Below are 17,443 nucleotides of genomic sequence, written 5' to 3'. Positions count from 1 at the left end.
CTGAATTCTATTCCTACAGAGATTCAGCTGAAGATTTTATCAGCTGTATTCAGGTTCATAATCCCTGACAAGTAGAGTAGTGAGCAGGATAAGGCAGCTCTTTAGCTCAGTGTTGTCAACTAACTTGTCCTTCTGTGTCATTAGGACAGGTTTTGTGTGTATTAATAGGACAGCAGCCATTTTATTTCTCCTAATGATCGCTCCCCAGACAAAACGAGCCATTATAACTAATAAAAGGTATTTGGAAATATATTTATAATAAGGTAATTTTAAAAAAAAATTTAATAATTTTATTTTCTTTATTCCCGGAGAACCCCTTTTAGTCACAGGCTACCAGCCCATTGGGGTCAAGCATACAGAACTGACCAATGAGTTGTGGTCCATCGTTAAATGAGTTCTCCGGTTTCTTGACACTGATGACTTATCCCCTGGATAGTGGCCTGAGGAAACTGCCCCATCTCTGTTGCCGAGTTCTGAGCAGGGCGGAACTCTGGTTCCTCTCTTTTTCTCACTGTTCTCTCACCAGCTGTCCATGTAATGTGTATGGGGGCCTCTTGACTCTCCCATGACAATAGAGGTTGGGGGACATGAGGATCAGGGAAGTTGGATTTCAACTACCAGATATATTTGTTCTGCCTACTACCCAAGCTCCATCCCCCTAAGGATATTCACATATCATGCTCATGCCCCTTCTACCTCCCAAGAGCCTCCACCACAGCTGTGCCCCCTCCACCCAAGAGTCTCTGCTACAGGTGTACCCCTCCAAACCCCAAAAGCCTCTGCTCCCCTTCCACCCCTCCCAAGAACCTCGGCCACAGGTGTGTCCCATCCACCCAAAGAGCCTCCGCTACAGGTGTGCCCCCTCCAACCTCAAACGCCTACAACACAAGTGTGCCCCCTACACCCCACTAGAGCCTCCACCACAGGAGTGCTCCCTCCACCCCCAAGAGCCTCCGCCACAGGTGTGCTCCCTCCACCCCCAAGAGCCTCCGCCACAGGTGTGCTCCCTCCACCCCCAAGAGCCTCCGCCACAGGTGTGCTCCCTCCACCCCCAAGAGCCTCCGCCACAGGTGTGCTCCCTCCACCCCCAAGAGTCTCTGCCACAGGTGTGCCCCCTACACCCCAAGAGCCTCCGCCAGAGGAGTGCTCCCTCAACCCCAAGAGCCTCCACCACAGGTGTGCCCCTTCCACACCCAAGAGCCTCTACAACATCCTGGCTACATTTAGAGGTTCTGTGTGTATTTTCCAGCAGAATAGGTTTATATTTTGAGGTACACGTATCCCATTTGGAGGAGATGCTCTCTGACAAATTCCCTCCAAAACACAGAAAACTAAAACTTACAAAGAAAACTAAGTACTCTGCAGTATAGGATCTAGATCGCGGAATTTGCTTGTTTGGCCCTCGCCGGCCGCCGTTTCCGCAATGCATGCCGGACCCTCCCAATATGGCGGCGTCCGTACCGCTGCGCTGAGGAGCTTCCCGTGGTCGGTTTTCTGGGGTGGGAGAGTGATAGGAACCTCGGGATGGATCTTCAGAGCCCAGTCCTGGGCCTCGGAGACGATGAGGAGACCGAGCTCAGCGACTGGAGCCTGCCGGCCACCTTCATGAAGAAGCGGCACTGTGAGAAGATCGAGGGCTGCAAGTCCCTGGCGCAGAGCTGGAGGATGAAGGACCGGGTAAGCGGGTGGGCCCTCCTGGATTTGGGGGGAGGCTGGAATGACTGCTGCCAACGTAGGTGCAGGGGCATCTGAGGTGAGGTAAACCTGGGGTTGCCATGGTGACACATGGCTGAGGGGCTCCTGACAACCAGTGACTCAGGACTTTGGGGGTCACTGTAAGGTGCGGGTTACAAGACATTGAATCCCTTTAAGACATTGGGGAATTTGTTGTCACAGATCTGTGGGTCATTCAGGTGGGGTACACCTGGTGACTATTTGGGGGGGCTTCTTAAAGGGGAACTCCACTTTTGCGTCACATTTTCTGACATTCCTCAGAATCTTCATTAAATGCTGATTATTTTTTGCAATTACTTTGCTTTATGTATTTTGTACTGTTGCTCATTTATTACGTATTTTATTTATAAAACGTTTATTGGAAATTTTTTCATGAATTGCCTGCAGTCTGCAATAACAGTCCAATACCAGTTGGTACAGAGAAACAACCCCCCCCCCAACTGGTACCATCCAGATGGCAAGTCATTCATAAGCTTCTAGTAGGAATAATAGAGGAATGTCATAAACATAGATGCTCCAGAATTATTACATGGGGAGAGCTGACAGATTCTCTTTAAAGGGGTTCTCTGCGACCGTGAACCACAGGGTAAAAAAGTTTGGGCACGGCATGTGACCGCGGCCACTGATTGGTCGACAGTAGTGCTGAGCGAACTTCTGTTTTTAATTTGGCGTCTAAAGTTCGCGTTATGGATTCTAAATTCTGTTATGGTCCGTAGTAGCGGAATCCATAACGGGATACTTCCATAACCCGAACTTTAGACGCCGAACTTAAAACGCAAGTTCGCTCATCAACACTAGTCGGCAGCGCTGCGGTCACACTTCTAGTCCAATGGGGAGCGGAGGCGGAGTAGAAGGGAGCTTGGCCCTGGATGCGGAGCTCTGTTTTTTTTTTTTTTTAATCTTTTGCATCCCTCCCAGCTTTCTCATTGGGAGTTGCCTGTTTCAGGGGAACCCCCTTAATCAAAACGTCCTGTCGCTCCTGTGACGTGACTGCTGCAGCCATCCGCTGGTTGCTGCAGGCAGAAATTGGGAGCAGCCGTCACTTGACCGCAGCTAGGATCAGAACGCAGGACATTTAGAAAATGAGTTGGGATTTTTTATTTATTTGCAGCCTTTTACTCTGTGCCATAATAAAAAATAAAAAAAACGTTAAAATGTGGTGGGGCACCTGCTATCCAGACCCCCCCCCTTTATAAACCGGACTTGGTACGAGCCTGTATTACATGGTGGCCCATTCATACCTATCTGTAACCCCAGAGGCTGTAGACCCCGCAGTCAGGGCTGACACATAAGGCTCTGTTCACACTTGGGTTCTGTCAATGGCAGGAATAACGCAGTGTGCAGCTGTGAGGAATACGATTCCTGACGGACAGAGGTCAGTGTATAAATGGAAGCCATGACATCAGTGTGAACAGAGCCTTACTCAACTCTATTTTGACAGGAGAGTTTCCCTGTTAAAATGTATCACGTTCCCTAAGGGAAGATTATAAATTTCTGGGTGTCCTGACTGCTGGGACCCCCATTGATCATGAGAACTGGGGTGCACAAGTTTCCTGTGTGGGGGTACACATTTGTGACCACAGCTCCTCTCGCTCTCTATGGGGCAGATGTTATAGCTGAGTGCTCTACTCACCTGTCCCATAGAAGTGCAGGGAGTGATAGTGGCGCATGCGCAGTCCCAGCCTCAGCACCATTCACCTAAAGAACTGGGAGACCCCCATTACTGCTGCCCCTAGTGGTGCCAGCGGCCGGACTCCATCCAGCGATCATCCTGAGGACAGGTGATAAGTGTTGTTTAAGCGACACCTTTAACCACTTCAACCCCGCTAGCTAAAACCCCCTTCATGACCAGGCCACTTTTTACATTTCGGCACTACACTACTTTCACCGTTTATTGCTCGGTTATGCAACTTGCCACCCAAATGAATTTTACCTCCTTTTCTTCTCACTAATGGAGCTTTCATTTGGTGGTATTTCATTGCTGCTGACATTTTTACTTTTTTTTGTTATTAATCAAAATTTAACGATTTTTTTTGCAAAAAAAATGACATTTTTCACTTTCAGCTGTAAATTTTTGCAAAAAAAACGACATCCATATATACATTTTTCGCTAAATTTATTGTTCTACATGTCTTTGATGAAAAAACAATATGTGGGCAAAAAAAAAATGGTTTGGGTAAAAGTTATAGCGTTTACAAACTATGGTACAAAAATGTGAATTTCTGCTTTTTGAAGCAGCTCTGATTTTCTGAGCACCTGTCATGTTTCCTGAGGTTCTACAATGCCCAGACAGTAGAAAACCCCCACAAATGACCCCATTTCGGAAAGTAGACACCCTAAGGTATTCGCTGATGGGCATAGTGAGTTCATAGAACTTTTTATTTTTTGTCACAAGTTAGCGGAAAATGATGATTTTTATATATATTTTTTTCTTACAAAGTCTCATATTCCACTAAGGCCTAGTTCGCACGATCGTATGGCTTTTCTAGTTTTTTGCGGTCCATTTTTCACGGATCCGTTGTTCCATTTTTGAGTTCCGTTGTGTTTCCGTTTCCGTTCCGTTGTTCCGTTCCGTTTTTCCGTATGCCATGTACAGTTTACAGTAATTACATAGGAAAAATTGGGCTGGCCATAACATTTTCAATAGATGGTTCAGAAAAAACGGAACGGAAACGGAAGACATACGGATGCATTTCCGTATGTGTTCCGTTTTTTTTGCGCATCCATTGACTTGAATGGAGCCACGACCCGTGATTTACGGCCAAATATAGGACAAGCTCTATCTTTCAACGGAACGGAAACGGAAGGCATACGGAACACATTCCGTTTTTTTTGCGGAACCATTGAAATTAATGGTTCCGTATACGGACCGTATACGGAACACAAAAAAACGGCCCGTACACCCGCAAAAAAAACGTTCGTGTGAACTAGGCCTAACTTGCGACAAAAAATAAAAAATTCTAGGAACTCGCCATGCCCCTCACGGAATACCTTGGGGTGTCTTCTTTCCAAAATGGGGTCACTTGTGGCGTAGTTATACTGCCCTGGCAATTTAGGGGCCCAAATGTGTGAAGTACTTTGCAATCAAAATGTGTAAAAAATGGCCTGCGAAATCCGAAAGGTGCACTTTGGAATATGTGCCCCTTTGCCCACCTTGGCAGCAAAAAAGTGTCACACATCTGGTATCGCCGTACTCAGGAGAAGTTGGGGAATGTGTTTTGGGGGGTCATTTTACATATACCCATGCTGGGTGAGAGAAATATCTTGGCAAAAGACAACTTTTCCAATTTTTTTATACAAAGTTGGCATTTGACCAAGATATTTTTCTCACCCAGCATGGGTATATGTAAAATGACACCCCAAAACACATTGCCCAACTTCTCCTGAGTACGGCGATACCAGATGTGTCACACTTTTTTGCAGCGTAGATGTGCAAAGGTGCCCAAATTCCTTTTAGGAGGGCATTTTTAGACATTTGGATCCTAGACTTCTTCTGACACTTTCGGGCCCCTAAAAAGCCAGGGCAGTATAAATACCCCACATGTGACCCCACTTTGGAAAGAAGACACCCCAAGGTATTCAATAAGGGGCCTGGCGAGTTCATAAAATTTTTTTTTTTTTTGCATAAGTTAGCGGAAATTGATTTTTTTTTTTTTTTTTTTTTTCTCTCACAAAGTCTCACTTTCCGCTAACTTAGGACAAAAATTTCAATCTTTCATGGACTCAATATGCCCCTCACGGAATACCTTGGGGTGTCTTCTTTCCGAAATGGGGACACATGAGAAGAAGTCTGGAATATAAATGTCTAAAAATTTTTACGCATTTGGATTCCGTGAGGGGTATGGTGCGTCCATGTGAGATTTTATTTTTTGACACAAGTTAGTGGAATATGTATATATTTTTATATATTTCCGCTAACTTGGGCCAAAAAAATGTCTGAATGGAGTTTTACAGGGGGGGTGATCAATGACAGGGGGGTGATCACCCCATATAGACTCCCTGATCACCCCCCTGTCATTGATCACCCCCCTGGTAAGGCTCCATTCAGACATCCGTATGACTTTTACGGATCCATGGATACATGGATCGGATCCGCAAAACACATGCGGACGTCTGAATGGAGCCTTACAGGGGGGTGATCAATGACAGGGGGTGATCACCCCTCTGTCATTGATCACCCCCCTGTAAGGCTCCATTCAGAGGTCCGCATGTGTTTTGCGGATCCGATCCATGGATCCGTAAAAATCATACGGACATCTGAATGGAGCCTTACAGGGGGGTGATCAATGACAGGGGGTGATCAGGGAGTGTATATGGGTGATCACCCCTCTGTCATTGATCACCCCCCTGTAAGGCTCCATTCAGAGGTCCGCATGTGTTTTGCGGATCCGATCCATGGATCCGTAAAAATCATACGGACATCTGAATGGAGCCTTACAGGGGGGTGATCAATGACAGGGGGTGATCAGGGAGTGTATATGGGTGATCACCCCCCCTGGCATTGATCACCCCCTGTAAGGCTCCATTCAGACGTCCGAATGATTTTTACGGATCCATGGATACATGGATCGGATCCGCAAAACACATGCGGACGTCTGAATGGAGCCTTACAGGGGGGTGATCAATGACAGGGCGTGATCAGGGAGTGTATATGGGTGATCACCCCTCTGTCATTGATCACCCCCCTGTAAGGCTCCATTCAGACGTCCGCATGTGTTTTGCGGATCCGATCCATGTATCCATGGATCCGTAAAAATCATACAGACGTCTGAATGGAGCCTTACAGGGGGGTGATCAATGACAGGGGGTGATCAGGGAGTGTATATGGGTGATCACCCCCTGTAAGGCTGCATTCAGACGTCCGTATGCATTTTGCGGATACGATCTATGTATCCGTGGATCCGTAAAAATCATACGGACATCTGAATGGAGCCTTACAGGGGGGTGATCAGGGGTTCATAAGGGGTTAATAAGTGACGGGGGGGGGGGGGGGGGGTGCAGTGTAGTGTGGTGTTTGGTGCGACTTTACTGAGCTACCTGTGTCCTCTGGTGGTCGATCCAAACAAAAGGGACCACCAGAGGACCAGGTAGCAGGTATATTAGACGCTGTTATCAAAACAGCGTCTAATATACCTGTTAGGGGTTAAAAAAAATCACATCTCCAGCCTGCGAGCGATCGCCGCTGGCAGGCTGGAGATCCACTCGCTTACCTTCTGTTCCTGTGAGCGTGCGCGCCTGTGTGCGCGCGTTCACAGGAAATCTCGGCCCTCGCGAGATGACGCGTATATGCGTCACTCTGCGCAGGGCTGCCGCCTCCGGACCGCACATCTGCGTTAGGCGGTCCGGAGGCGGTTAAAGGGGTTCTGCAGTTTTTTTAAACTGATGATCTATTCTCTGGATAGATCATCAGCATCTGACCGGCGGGGGTCCGACACCGGGGACCCCTGCCGATCAGCTGTTTACCGCAGGCCCACGACTAGTATCAATGGCCGGGGCGGGGCTAAGCTCCATTCAAGTGAACAAAGTTTAGCCCCGTCCAGGCCAGTGATGCTAGTCGTGACATCACTGGGCCTGCGGTAAATAGCGAGAAGGCCGCGGTGCTACTGCCAGCGCCGCTGCCTTCTCAAACAGCTGATCGGCAGGTGTGCCGGGTGTCGGACCCCCACCGATCAGATGCTGATGATCTATCCAGAGGATAGATCCTCATTTTTAAAAAACTGCAGAACCTCTTTTAAGGGCTCATGCACACAACAGTATTTTACGTTCAGTATACGGGCCGTTTTTTGAGTTCGGTATGCGGTACATATCAGCAAAAAAAATACTGAAGTGTCTCCGTGTGCATTCCGTTTCAGTATTTCTGTGTTTCCATACCGTGAAAAGATAGAACATGTCCTATTCTTGTCCGCAAATCACGGTGCTTGGCTCCATTCAAGTCAATGGGTCCGCAAAAAAAAAAAACGGAACACATACGGAAATGCATCCGTATGTCTTCCGTATCCGTTCCGTTTTTGCTGAACCATATATTTGAAAATGTTATGCCCAGCCCAATTTTTTCTATGTAATTACTGTATACTGTATATGGCAGGGATCAGCAACCTTCGGCACTCCAGCTGTGGCGAAACTACAACTCCCAGCATGCACACCTTCTTGGCTGTTCTCGGAACTCCCAGAGAAGTGAATGGAGCATGCTGGGAGTCGTAGTTTCACCACAGCTGGAGTGCCGGAGGTTGCTGATCCCTGGTATATGGCATACGGAAAAACGGAAACAAAAAAACGGAACAACGGATCTGAAAAAAAAACGGACCGCAAAACACTGAAAAAGCTATACGGTCGGGTGCATGAGCCCTAACAGTGGTGACCTCTCCTCAGGACAGGTCAACAGTGTCAGATCGGCGGGGGTCTGACACCCGGCACTGTTTCAGTGAAGCTCCGGTGAGCACCGCAGCTCACCAAGCACAGCCCGTCCATTGCATAGTGGCTGTGCTTGGTATTGCAGCTCAGGCCTATTCACTTGAATGTGACGTCACTGGCCTAGGAGGAGGCTGCGGCGCAAAGGATATGCCATCAATATTAAACACCCGGAAAACCCCTCTAACCCTTTAATTAATACAGCTTTTTATAGTGGGCATAAAAGGACCCTAATCTAGGCTGACACGTTTTTATGGCGGCATAAGAAAAAATGTAAGCCTATGCGCACTCACAGTACCAGCTATTGGAGAGGCTGACGTATTTTCCTATAGTGCGCAAGCACGACCACCGCTGCTGGATTGCAGGGTGGTCGTAACCACATGACACAAACTTTTACACAAATAGGTTCACTACTGTGGTGGATGCAATCAACAAAATTTGACTAAACCCTCACACTGATGTTAAATTGAGACTTTAGCCAGTATATCCTTATATGAAGGACATGCCAGAGCCTGCGCACCAAGTCAAGGTATCTCAGGTGGCACGGGACCTAACGCTAACCTCTGGTGTAGGATGTTTTTGTGGCACTTGTGGTCCGCTGCAGGCATCCTCCATTGCATGCATTTTTTGCTGGGAATCGCCGTTAGCAACGTACCACATGTGCAGGATTTGCTACCCCGGGTATAGATGCATAACTGCATACGGGGTTGAGCATTTCCTGCTTTTGGAGGCCAAGTTATTTTGTCATGTAGTTGGTCGTAACCATAGAAACGAGCAGCATATATTGCCATGGGAAATTGAAGCCAGCCAGCAAAGGAGGCACCGTACATTAGTAAAATCCCAATACATTAGTAAAAGTATTTTTCGGTTCCTTTGAGAAACTGGAGATCACTGGGTGGCAGTGCGGCCGCTCAAAAGAATGGGGTCGCAGCGCATCTCTCAAGTTATCGTGGCCCCAAAATTGCAAAGAAATTCAAAACTGATGGGTTTTTCACTATTCTGCAGTAGGGTTGTTGCGGGCATTGAAATTTCGATACCCAATCTATACTTTAGTCCCGGTATCGTATTTCAATTTTTTTCGATACTGGGCTACTTCTGCGCAGTCTAGTATCTCCGAACATGAGCGCGGTCATGTTCCCTCAGCAGCACAGGGGAGAAGGAAGCAGTCTCTACCCCCCCCTGTGCTTCCACCAATGAACGGAGAGAGGGGCGGGCGCACTGCGCCACCAATGATAGGACTTTTCCTGGGTCCCGACTTAGTTAAGTATTAGGCTACACAGAGCGGCGCCCAGAGATGTCCCAGCACTTACTATTATTCCTGGGCGCCACTCCGTTTGCCCGCTGTGCCCCATTACTGTCTCCTGCTCCATATGCTATTTACTATCGGAGCAATGGGGAGGAGACATCAGCTTCTCTAGTGGGCATTCCTTTGCGCTGCGCTGCGATTGGACGGTGCTACAGCCAGGGAGAAGGAACGCCCACTAGAGAAGCTGATGTCTTTTCCCCATTGCTCCGATAGTAATTAGCATACGGAGCAGGAGACAGTAATGGGGCACGGCAGGCGAACGGAGCGGCGCCCAGGAATAATAGTAAGTGCTGGGACATCTCAACTTAACTAAGTCCTGACCCATATAGGTGGTCTTTAACACATAATACAGGAGGCGGGTGCCGGCAGCAGAATCGCATAGCCGGCACCCTGCCTCTGAGACGGAGCTGCGATCAGCAGCGGCAGTTAACCCCTCAGGTGCGGCACATTAAAGGGGTCAACTGCCGCTGATCTGCTGCCAGTACCCGCCTCCTGTATTAAGGGTTAATTATCATTGGTGGCACAGTGCACCCCCCCAGTATTAAAATCATTGGTGGCAGTGGCCACAGGGTCCCCTCCTCTTCATTGGTGGCAGTGGCAGCTTCTGATCGGAGCCCCAGCTGTGTAATCCTGGGGCTCCGATCAGTTACCATGGCAGCCAGGACGCTACTGAAGCCCTGGCTGCCATGGTAACATCCCTGATGCTGTGTGCACAAAGCTCAGGGCAGCAGGGAGAGTGTGAAGTCCTATTCACCCTGATAGAGCTCTATTAGGGTGAATAGGACAAGGGATGAAAAGATCCCAGGTTCTGGCCCCTAAGGGGGGAAATAGTTATTAAATAAAAAGTGTAAAAAAAAAAAATTATTAAGTACAAATCACCCCCTTTCCCAATTTCATATATAAACAATAAATAAATAAACATATCACATATCGCCTATGCTTACCTGCTCCCCACAGCTGCACGCCGCTTCCCTTGTTCCCTCGCTGCCGGTAAACCTCTCCAGTCTCCCCGTGTAAACATCCAGTTTGGCTGGAGCAGCTACGTGACCAGTGCCAATGACTGGCCGCATTGGCGAAGTGATCCCATGCGTCATATAGCAGTGTTTCATGTGACACATGCGGGCAACGTCACCGCGGCTGCCAGTCATTGACTACAATGGCAAGGTGACCCATGTCATACCAAATGACATTTGGAAAGGGGGAGCAAAGGAGCTGGAACCCAGGTAAGCAGGTAAATATGCTTCCCTCTGCAGCTCTGACCACAGTGGGTGGGGGGGGGGGGCACTTTGAGGTGTTGAGGTTTTGGTGCCTCTAGCCAGGGGGGCAAACTTCAAGCTTCTTTGGATCTGGAGAAATACATTACAGTGTTGGGAATCAGGAGACATTGGATCAGCAGGACTTGGGGTGTTGGAGATCTGGCGCTTAGGATGGGGGACATTTTGTGCTGCTCAGGTCCGGGCGCACTTTATTGTGTGGATGAAAATGAAGATATTACATCTAAGGACACTTCAAGGAGTTGAATCCCTGGGGTCACTGACATGCAGGGACATCTTGGTTGAGATTGGAAAACGTGAGAGACGAGACGTCCCGCACAGTTTCATGGTTGCGCGTTTTATAGTTCTTGAAATCTTGGAGAATCCTTGGTGGTGTTTGATAAATCTCCCCCATTGAGTTTCATTATAAACTATACTATACCATCTTCTTTGAGAGGACATCCTCTGTAGAGGAATTTTCCAGCTCATCCCTCATGACAGCACAACAGGAGGATGTTCCCCTTTGACCTTCTTGGGACAGGAAACAGAGAGGTTAAAAGGTCCCTCCCACCTCCACCCTCCGGTGTTCTTCCTGTCCCTACAGGGGATAGATACAGAGAGGTTCCCTGCTCTAAGGTTGAAGAGATTCTACAAGAACTTTTAGGGCCTACGCCTGGGACTAGGATGGGGGGGTGTCCATCCTCTCCTTCCAGGTCTTGAATAGCCTAGCTAACACCTCTCGGGGTAGAGGTCCCTTAGCAGCCCGGAACCCACCTGGCGGAGTCCGAGCTTATAGGTGGGTTCTCTGATGGCCTGGGTTCAATTGTTGGGTTCATCCTCCTCCTTCCTACCCTATAAGTGGCCGTGCCCGTACCTCTTATGTGGAGGTCCCTGGCTTGCTCCTAACCCTGATGAAGTGGGTAATGCAGCTGGTGGTTACCTCACTATGGACGGCTATGGGTTCATGGAGCTTAGATCCGCTGCTGGAGTTCAGCAGGATCGTACCTCAGCGCACCTGAAAGTCAGCAGCTGGAATGGGGGCTTTTATTTTCTCCTTACCAACGCTCCATATACAAGTGTTGGCAGAAGCTGCATGACATTATTGGTGTTTGCGTTGGCAGCACATACTCCAAGATTGGTAACTAAACCATGCAAACTATTTTTCGGGTAAGTAAACCATGCACGTGTTTAACCAGATGGATTGCCTCAACAGTTCTAATTACTTTAAGGCTCCATTCACACATCCGCAATTCCATTCCGCATTTTGTGTAACGGAATTGCGGACCCATTCAGTTCTATGCGGACAGGAATAGGCATATTCTATTAGTGCCGGCGATGTGCGGTGTGCGCCTCATGGCTTCTGTGCCTGGCGTGCCACCTCATGGCTTCTGTGCCTGGCGTGCCGCCTCATGGCTTCTGTGCCTGGCGTGCCGCCTCATGGCCTCTGTGCCTGGCGTGCCGCCTCATGGCCTCTGTGCCTGGCGTGCCGCCTCATGGCCTCTGTGCCTGGCGTGCCGCCTCATGGCCTCTGTGCCTGGCGTGCCGCCTCATGGCCTCTGTGCCTGGCGTGCCGCCTCATGGCCTCTGTGCCTGGCGTGCCGCCTCATGGCCTCTGTGCCTGGCGTGCCGCCTCATGGCCTCTGTGCCTGGCGTGCCGCCTCGTGGCAGGGTGGACAATGTGGACAATATTAATGGAAATTGTATTTAATTCAAGGAGTGCAAGACACACATATGTGTACCGGCAATGTGATTTATAGGGTATAGTATACTCTACACCTGGAGATAGTATGTGTCACCCTGAAGTTAAAGGAACATTAGTGTCACCAGAGCACTGAAATTTAGCAAAGATCCCACCCAGACCTGTTAGAATGGGAGGCAGCACCATCCTGGCTGGGAATTCGTCTTGTATGGGTTATAGCTATCCCTTCTATGGCAATAAATTGGTATATCTACCTCAAGTCAGTAAATGTCAACTTATGCCCAACTAAACTCTTCTTTATGTTATTCTATCCATTTGCACCTAAGGGTGCTGATGTCACGAATATTAGGGACCCTGCCTTCATTGCACCTAACACCCATAACCTCAAGGGTACCCCCGAGACTCCCCTGACTGCACGCCAACCCAGGGAGCTACAAAACGGCAATAGAGACATTCCTCTGTCCACATTCACACTTGCAGCCATGTTCACACATTTAAGCATCGGCTATGTACGCTCAATGCTCCAGACTTAAAAAAAAAATAAGCAGGAGCCATCGGCTCCTAAACTAAAAAATTATAACCCATTTTGCATGAGCTGAACTCAAAGATCTAAAACATTTTCTACATACACAATAGACCCATTACTGTCAAATATTGTTCACAAATCTGTCTAAATCTGTGTTAGTGAGCACTTCTCCTTTGCCGAGATAATCCATCCGACCTCACAGGTGTGGCATATCAAGGTGCTGATTAGACAGCATGAATATTGCACATGTGTGTCTTAGACTTAGAAAATAGGGACCCCCCACTAGAAATAATGTCTCTATAGTAGGGCTGCAACGATTAATCGATGTAATCGATTATATTCGATAACTGGATTCGTTGTCGACGAATCCAGTTATCGAATAATCGCCGATTCTTTGCCATTCGGGCGGGCGGGCGGTCGCTGCATCTTTATTTTACCTTTTTACAATGACGCTCCCGCTTCTGTAACAGCCAGGCAGAGCGGACGGCGGCGTAACGTCACTCACTCACGTGACACGCCTGCTCCGCCTCCTTCATTCATGAAGTGGGCGGAGCAGGCGCGTCACGTGATTGAGTGACGTTACGCCGCCGTCCGCTCTGCCTGGCTGTTACAGGAGCGGGAGCGTCATTGTAAAAAGGTAAAATAAAGATGCAAGCATCGGGGCCGGGGCTGTTAGGGGAGGGGGGATCTGTCTATGGCACTGCTATGGGAAGGGGGATCTGTCTATGGCACTGCTATGGGGAGGGGGGAGGCTCTGTCTATGGCACTGCTATGGGGAGGGGGGTCTGTGTATGGCACTGCTATGGGAAGGGGGGTCTGCACTGTTATGAGGAAAGGGATTTGTGCACTGTTATGCCCATAACAGTGCACATATCCCCCTCTCCATAACTACGCCGTCCACAGATCCCCCTCTCCATAACTACGCCGTCCACAGATCCCCCTCTCCATAACTACGCCGTCCACAGATCCCCCTCTCCATAACTACGCCGTCCACAGATCCCCCTCTCCATAACTACGCCGTCCACAGATCCCCCTCTCCATAACTACGCCGTCCACAGATCCCCCTCTCCATAACTACGCCGTCCACAGATCCCCCTCTCCATAACTACGCCGTCCACAGATCCCCCTCTCCATAACTACGCCGTCCACAGATCCCCCTCTCCATAACTACGCCGTCCACAGATCCCCCTCTCCATAACTACGCCGTCCACAGATCCCCCTCTCCATAACTACGCCGTCCACAGATCCCCCTCTCCATAACTACGCCGTCCACAGATCCCCCTCTCCATAACTACGCCGTCCACAGATCCCCCTCTCCATAACTACGCCGTCCACAGATCCCCCTCTCCATAACTACGCCGTCCACAGATCCCCCTCTCCATAACTACGCCGTCCACAGATCCCCCTCTCCATAACTACGCCGTCCACAGATCCCCCTCTCCATAACTACGCCGTCCACAGATCCCCCTCTCCATAACTACGCCGTCCACAGATCCCCCTCTCCATAACTACGCCGTCCACAGATCCCCCTCTCCATAACTACGCCGTCCACAGATCCCCCTCTCCATAACTACGCCGTCCACAGATCCCCCTCTCCATAACTACGCCGTCCACAGATCCCCCTCTCCATAACTACGCCGTCCACAGATCCCCCTCTCCATAACTACGCCGTCCACAGATCCCCCTCTCCATAACTACGCCGTCCACAGATCCCCCATAATAGTGTCGTCCACAGATCCCCCATAATAGTGTCGTCCACAGATCCCCCATAATAGTGTCGTCCACAGATCCCCCATAATAGTGTCGTCCACAGATCCCCCATAATAGTGTCGTCCACAATTTGTTTTAATATGACCTTTGAACATAATTTTTCAAGTAAGATCATATAAACCTCTCTGTTTTGTAATTTTGTCGTTTTTCCCGATTAATCGATTAATCGTAGAAATTAATCGGCAACTAATCGATTATTCAAATAATCGTTAGCTGCAGCCCTACTCTATAGTGTCTACAGCAATTATAAATGCCACATAGAGTGCCCCGAGTAATGATGATAAAACCTTAGATTAATTCCCCCCTCACACTGCCCTCACATAGTAATCCCCCCCCCACACACAGTCCACACATAGTAATTTCCCTACACATAGTAATTACTCCCCCCACAGTAGAAATATGCTCCACAGTAGTAATTTCACCCTATACGGTCTTCTAGTCCCCCCCTTTACGGCCAGTAATGTCCCGTCTCTTCCCCTCCCCCTTTACGGCCAGTAATGTCCCGTTTCTCTCTCTCTCTCCCCCCCCTCTTACGGCCAGTAATGTCCCGTATCCCCCCCTCTTACGGCCAGTAATGTCCCGTATCCCCCCCTCTTACGGCCAGTAATGTCCCGTATTCCCCCCCTCTTACGGCCAGTAATGTCCCGTATCCCCCCCTCTTACGGCCAGTAATGTCCCGTATCCCCCCCTCTTACGGCCAGTAATGTCCCGTATCCCCCCCCTCTTACGGCCAGTAATGTCCCGTATCCCCCCCCTCTTACGGCCAGTAATGTCCCGTATCCCCCCCTCTTACGGCCAGTAATGTCCCGTATCCCCCCCTCTTACGGCCAGTAATGTCCCGTATCCCCCCCTCTTACGGCCAGTAATGTCCCGTATCCCCCCCTCTTACGGCCAGTAATGTCCCGTATCCCCCCCTCTTACGGCCAGTAATGTCCCGTATCCCCCCCTCTTACGGCCAGTAATGTCCCGTATCCCCCCCTCTTACGGCCAGTAATGTCCCGTATCCCCCCCTCTTACGGCCAGTAATGTCCCGTATCCCCCCCCTCTTACGGCCAGTAATGTCCCGTATCCCCCCCTCTTACGGCCAGTAATGTCCCGTATCCCCCCCTCTTACGGCCAGTAATGTCCCGTATCCCCCCCTCTTACGGCCAGTAATGTCCCGTATCCCCCCCCTCTTACGGCCAGTAATGTCCCGTATCCCCCGCCTCTTACGGCCAGTAATGTCCCGTATCCCCCGCCTCTTACGGCCAGTAATGTCCCGTATCCCCCGCCTCTTACGGCCAGTAATGTCCCGTATCCCCCGCCTCTTACGGCCAGTAATGTCCCGTATCCCCCGCCTCTTACGGCCAGTAATGTCCCGTATCCCCCGCCTCTTACGGCCAGTAATGTCCCGTATCCCCCGCCTCTTACGGCCAGTAATGTCCCGTATCCCCCGCCTCTTACGGCCAGTAATGTCCCGTATCCCCCGCCTCTTACGGCCAGTAATGTCCCGTATCCCCCGCCTCTTACGGCCAGTAATGTCCCGTATCCCCCGCCTCTTACGGCCAGTAATGTCCCGTATCCCCCGCCTCTTACGGCCAGTAATGTCCCGTATCCCCCCCCTCTTACGGCCAGTAATGTCCCGTATCCATCCCCCCCCCCCTTACGGCCAGTAATGTCCCGTATCCCCCCCCCCTTACGGCCAGTAATGTCCGTATCCCCCCCCTTACGGCCAGTAATGTCCCGTATCCCCCCCCCCCTTACGGCCAGTAATGGCCCGTATCCCCCCCCCCCTTTACGGCCAGTAATGTCCCGTATCCCCCCCCCCCCTTACGGCCAGTAATGTCCCGTATCCCCCCCCCCTTACGGCCAGTAATGTCCCGTATCCCCCCCCCCCTTACGGCCAGTAATGTCCCGTATCCCCCCCCCCCCTTACGGCCAGTAATGTCCCGTATCTCCCCCCCCCCCCCCGTTACGGCCAGTAATGTCCCGTATCTCCCCCCCCCCCCGTTACGGCCAGTAATGTCCCGTATCCCCCCCCCCGTTACGGCCAGTAATGTCCCGTCTCCCCCCCCCCCCCCGTTACGGCCAGTAATGTCCCGTCTCCCCCCCCCCCCGACCCTTTTACGGCCAGTAATGTCCCGTATCCCCCCCCCTTACGGCCAGTAATGTCCCGTATTCCCCCCCCCCCCTTACGGCCAGTAATGTCCCGTCTCCCCCCCCCCCCCCCCGACCCTTTTACGGACAGTACTTGCCATATAGACTAGGCTTAGAGGTAAAGGGCATCCTTTTTATGGCCGATCTCTAATAAGACAATTTATTCTTCCTCTAATTAAGTATTAGTTTATTAACAGAGGTAGGTCTGTTGGTCAAGGCTGCAGATAAAGAGATATTTCAGAGTTACAACTGGGTTCACAAATTATGTCATCAAGATTCAGTTTTCTCGCAGAATCAAAAAGTTTCTGTCTCAGGTTTATTCCTGATTCAAAGAAATAGTATTTTTATCTAATGATTAATATCTGGGATATGTAGTCCTTAGGTGCATCTCCATGTTGTGCGGTCATAAGTGATGAGCTGGAAAATAGGAATTAGACTTACCGGTAATTCGGTTTCCAGAGATTCCCTCATGACAGCACCCGGACAGCCCCTATGTAAATATTACATATAAGACTTTCTTATGATTTTAATAAATCGGTTGCATCCATCTTGGTGTAGTGATCTGGAAGAACACCGGAGGGTGGAGGTGAGAGGGACCTTTTAACCTCTGT

Source organism: Bufo gargarizans, chromosome 6, assembly GCF_014858855.1.
Source record: "Bufo gargarizans isolate SCDJY-AF-19 chromosome 6, ASM1485885v1, whole genome shotgun sequence".
NCBI lineage: Eukaryota > Metazoa > Chordata > Amphibia > Anura > Bufonidae > Bufo > Bufo gargarizans.
This window is presented reverse-complemented; position numbering follows the sequence as displayed.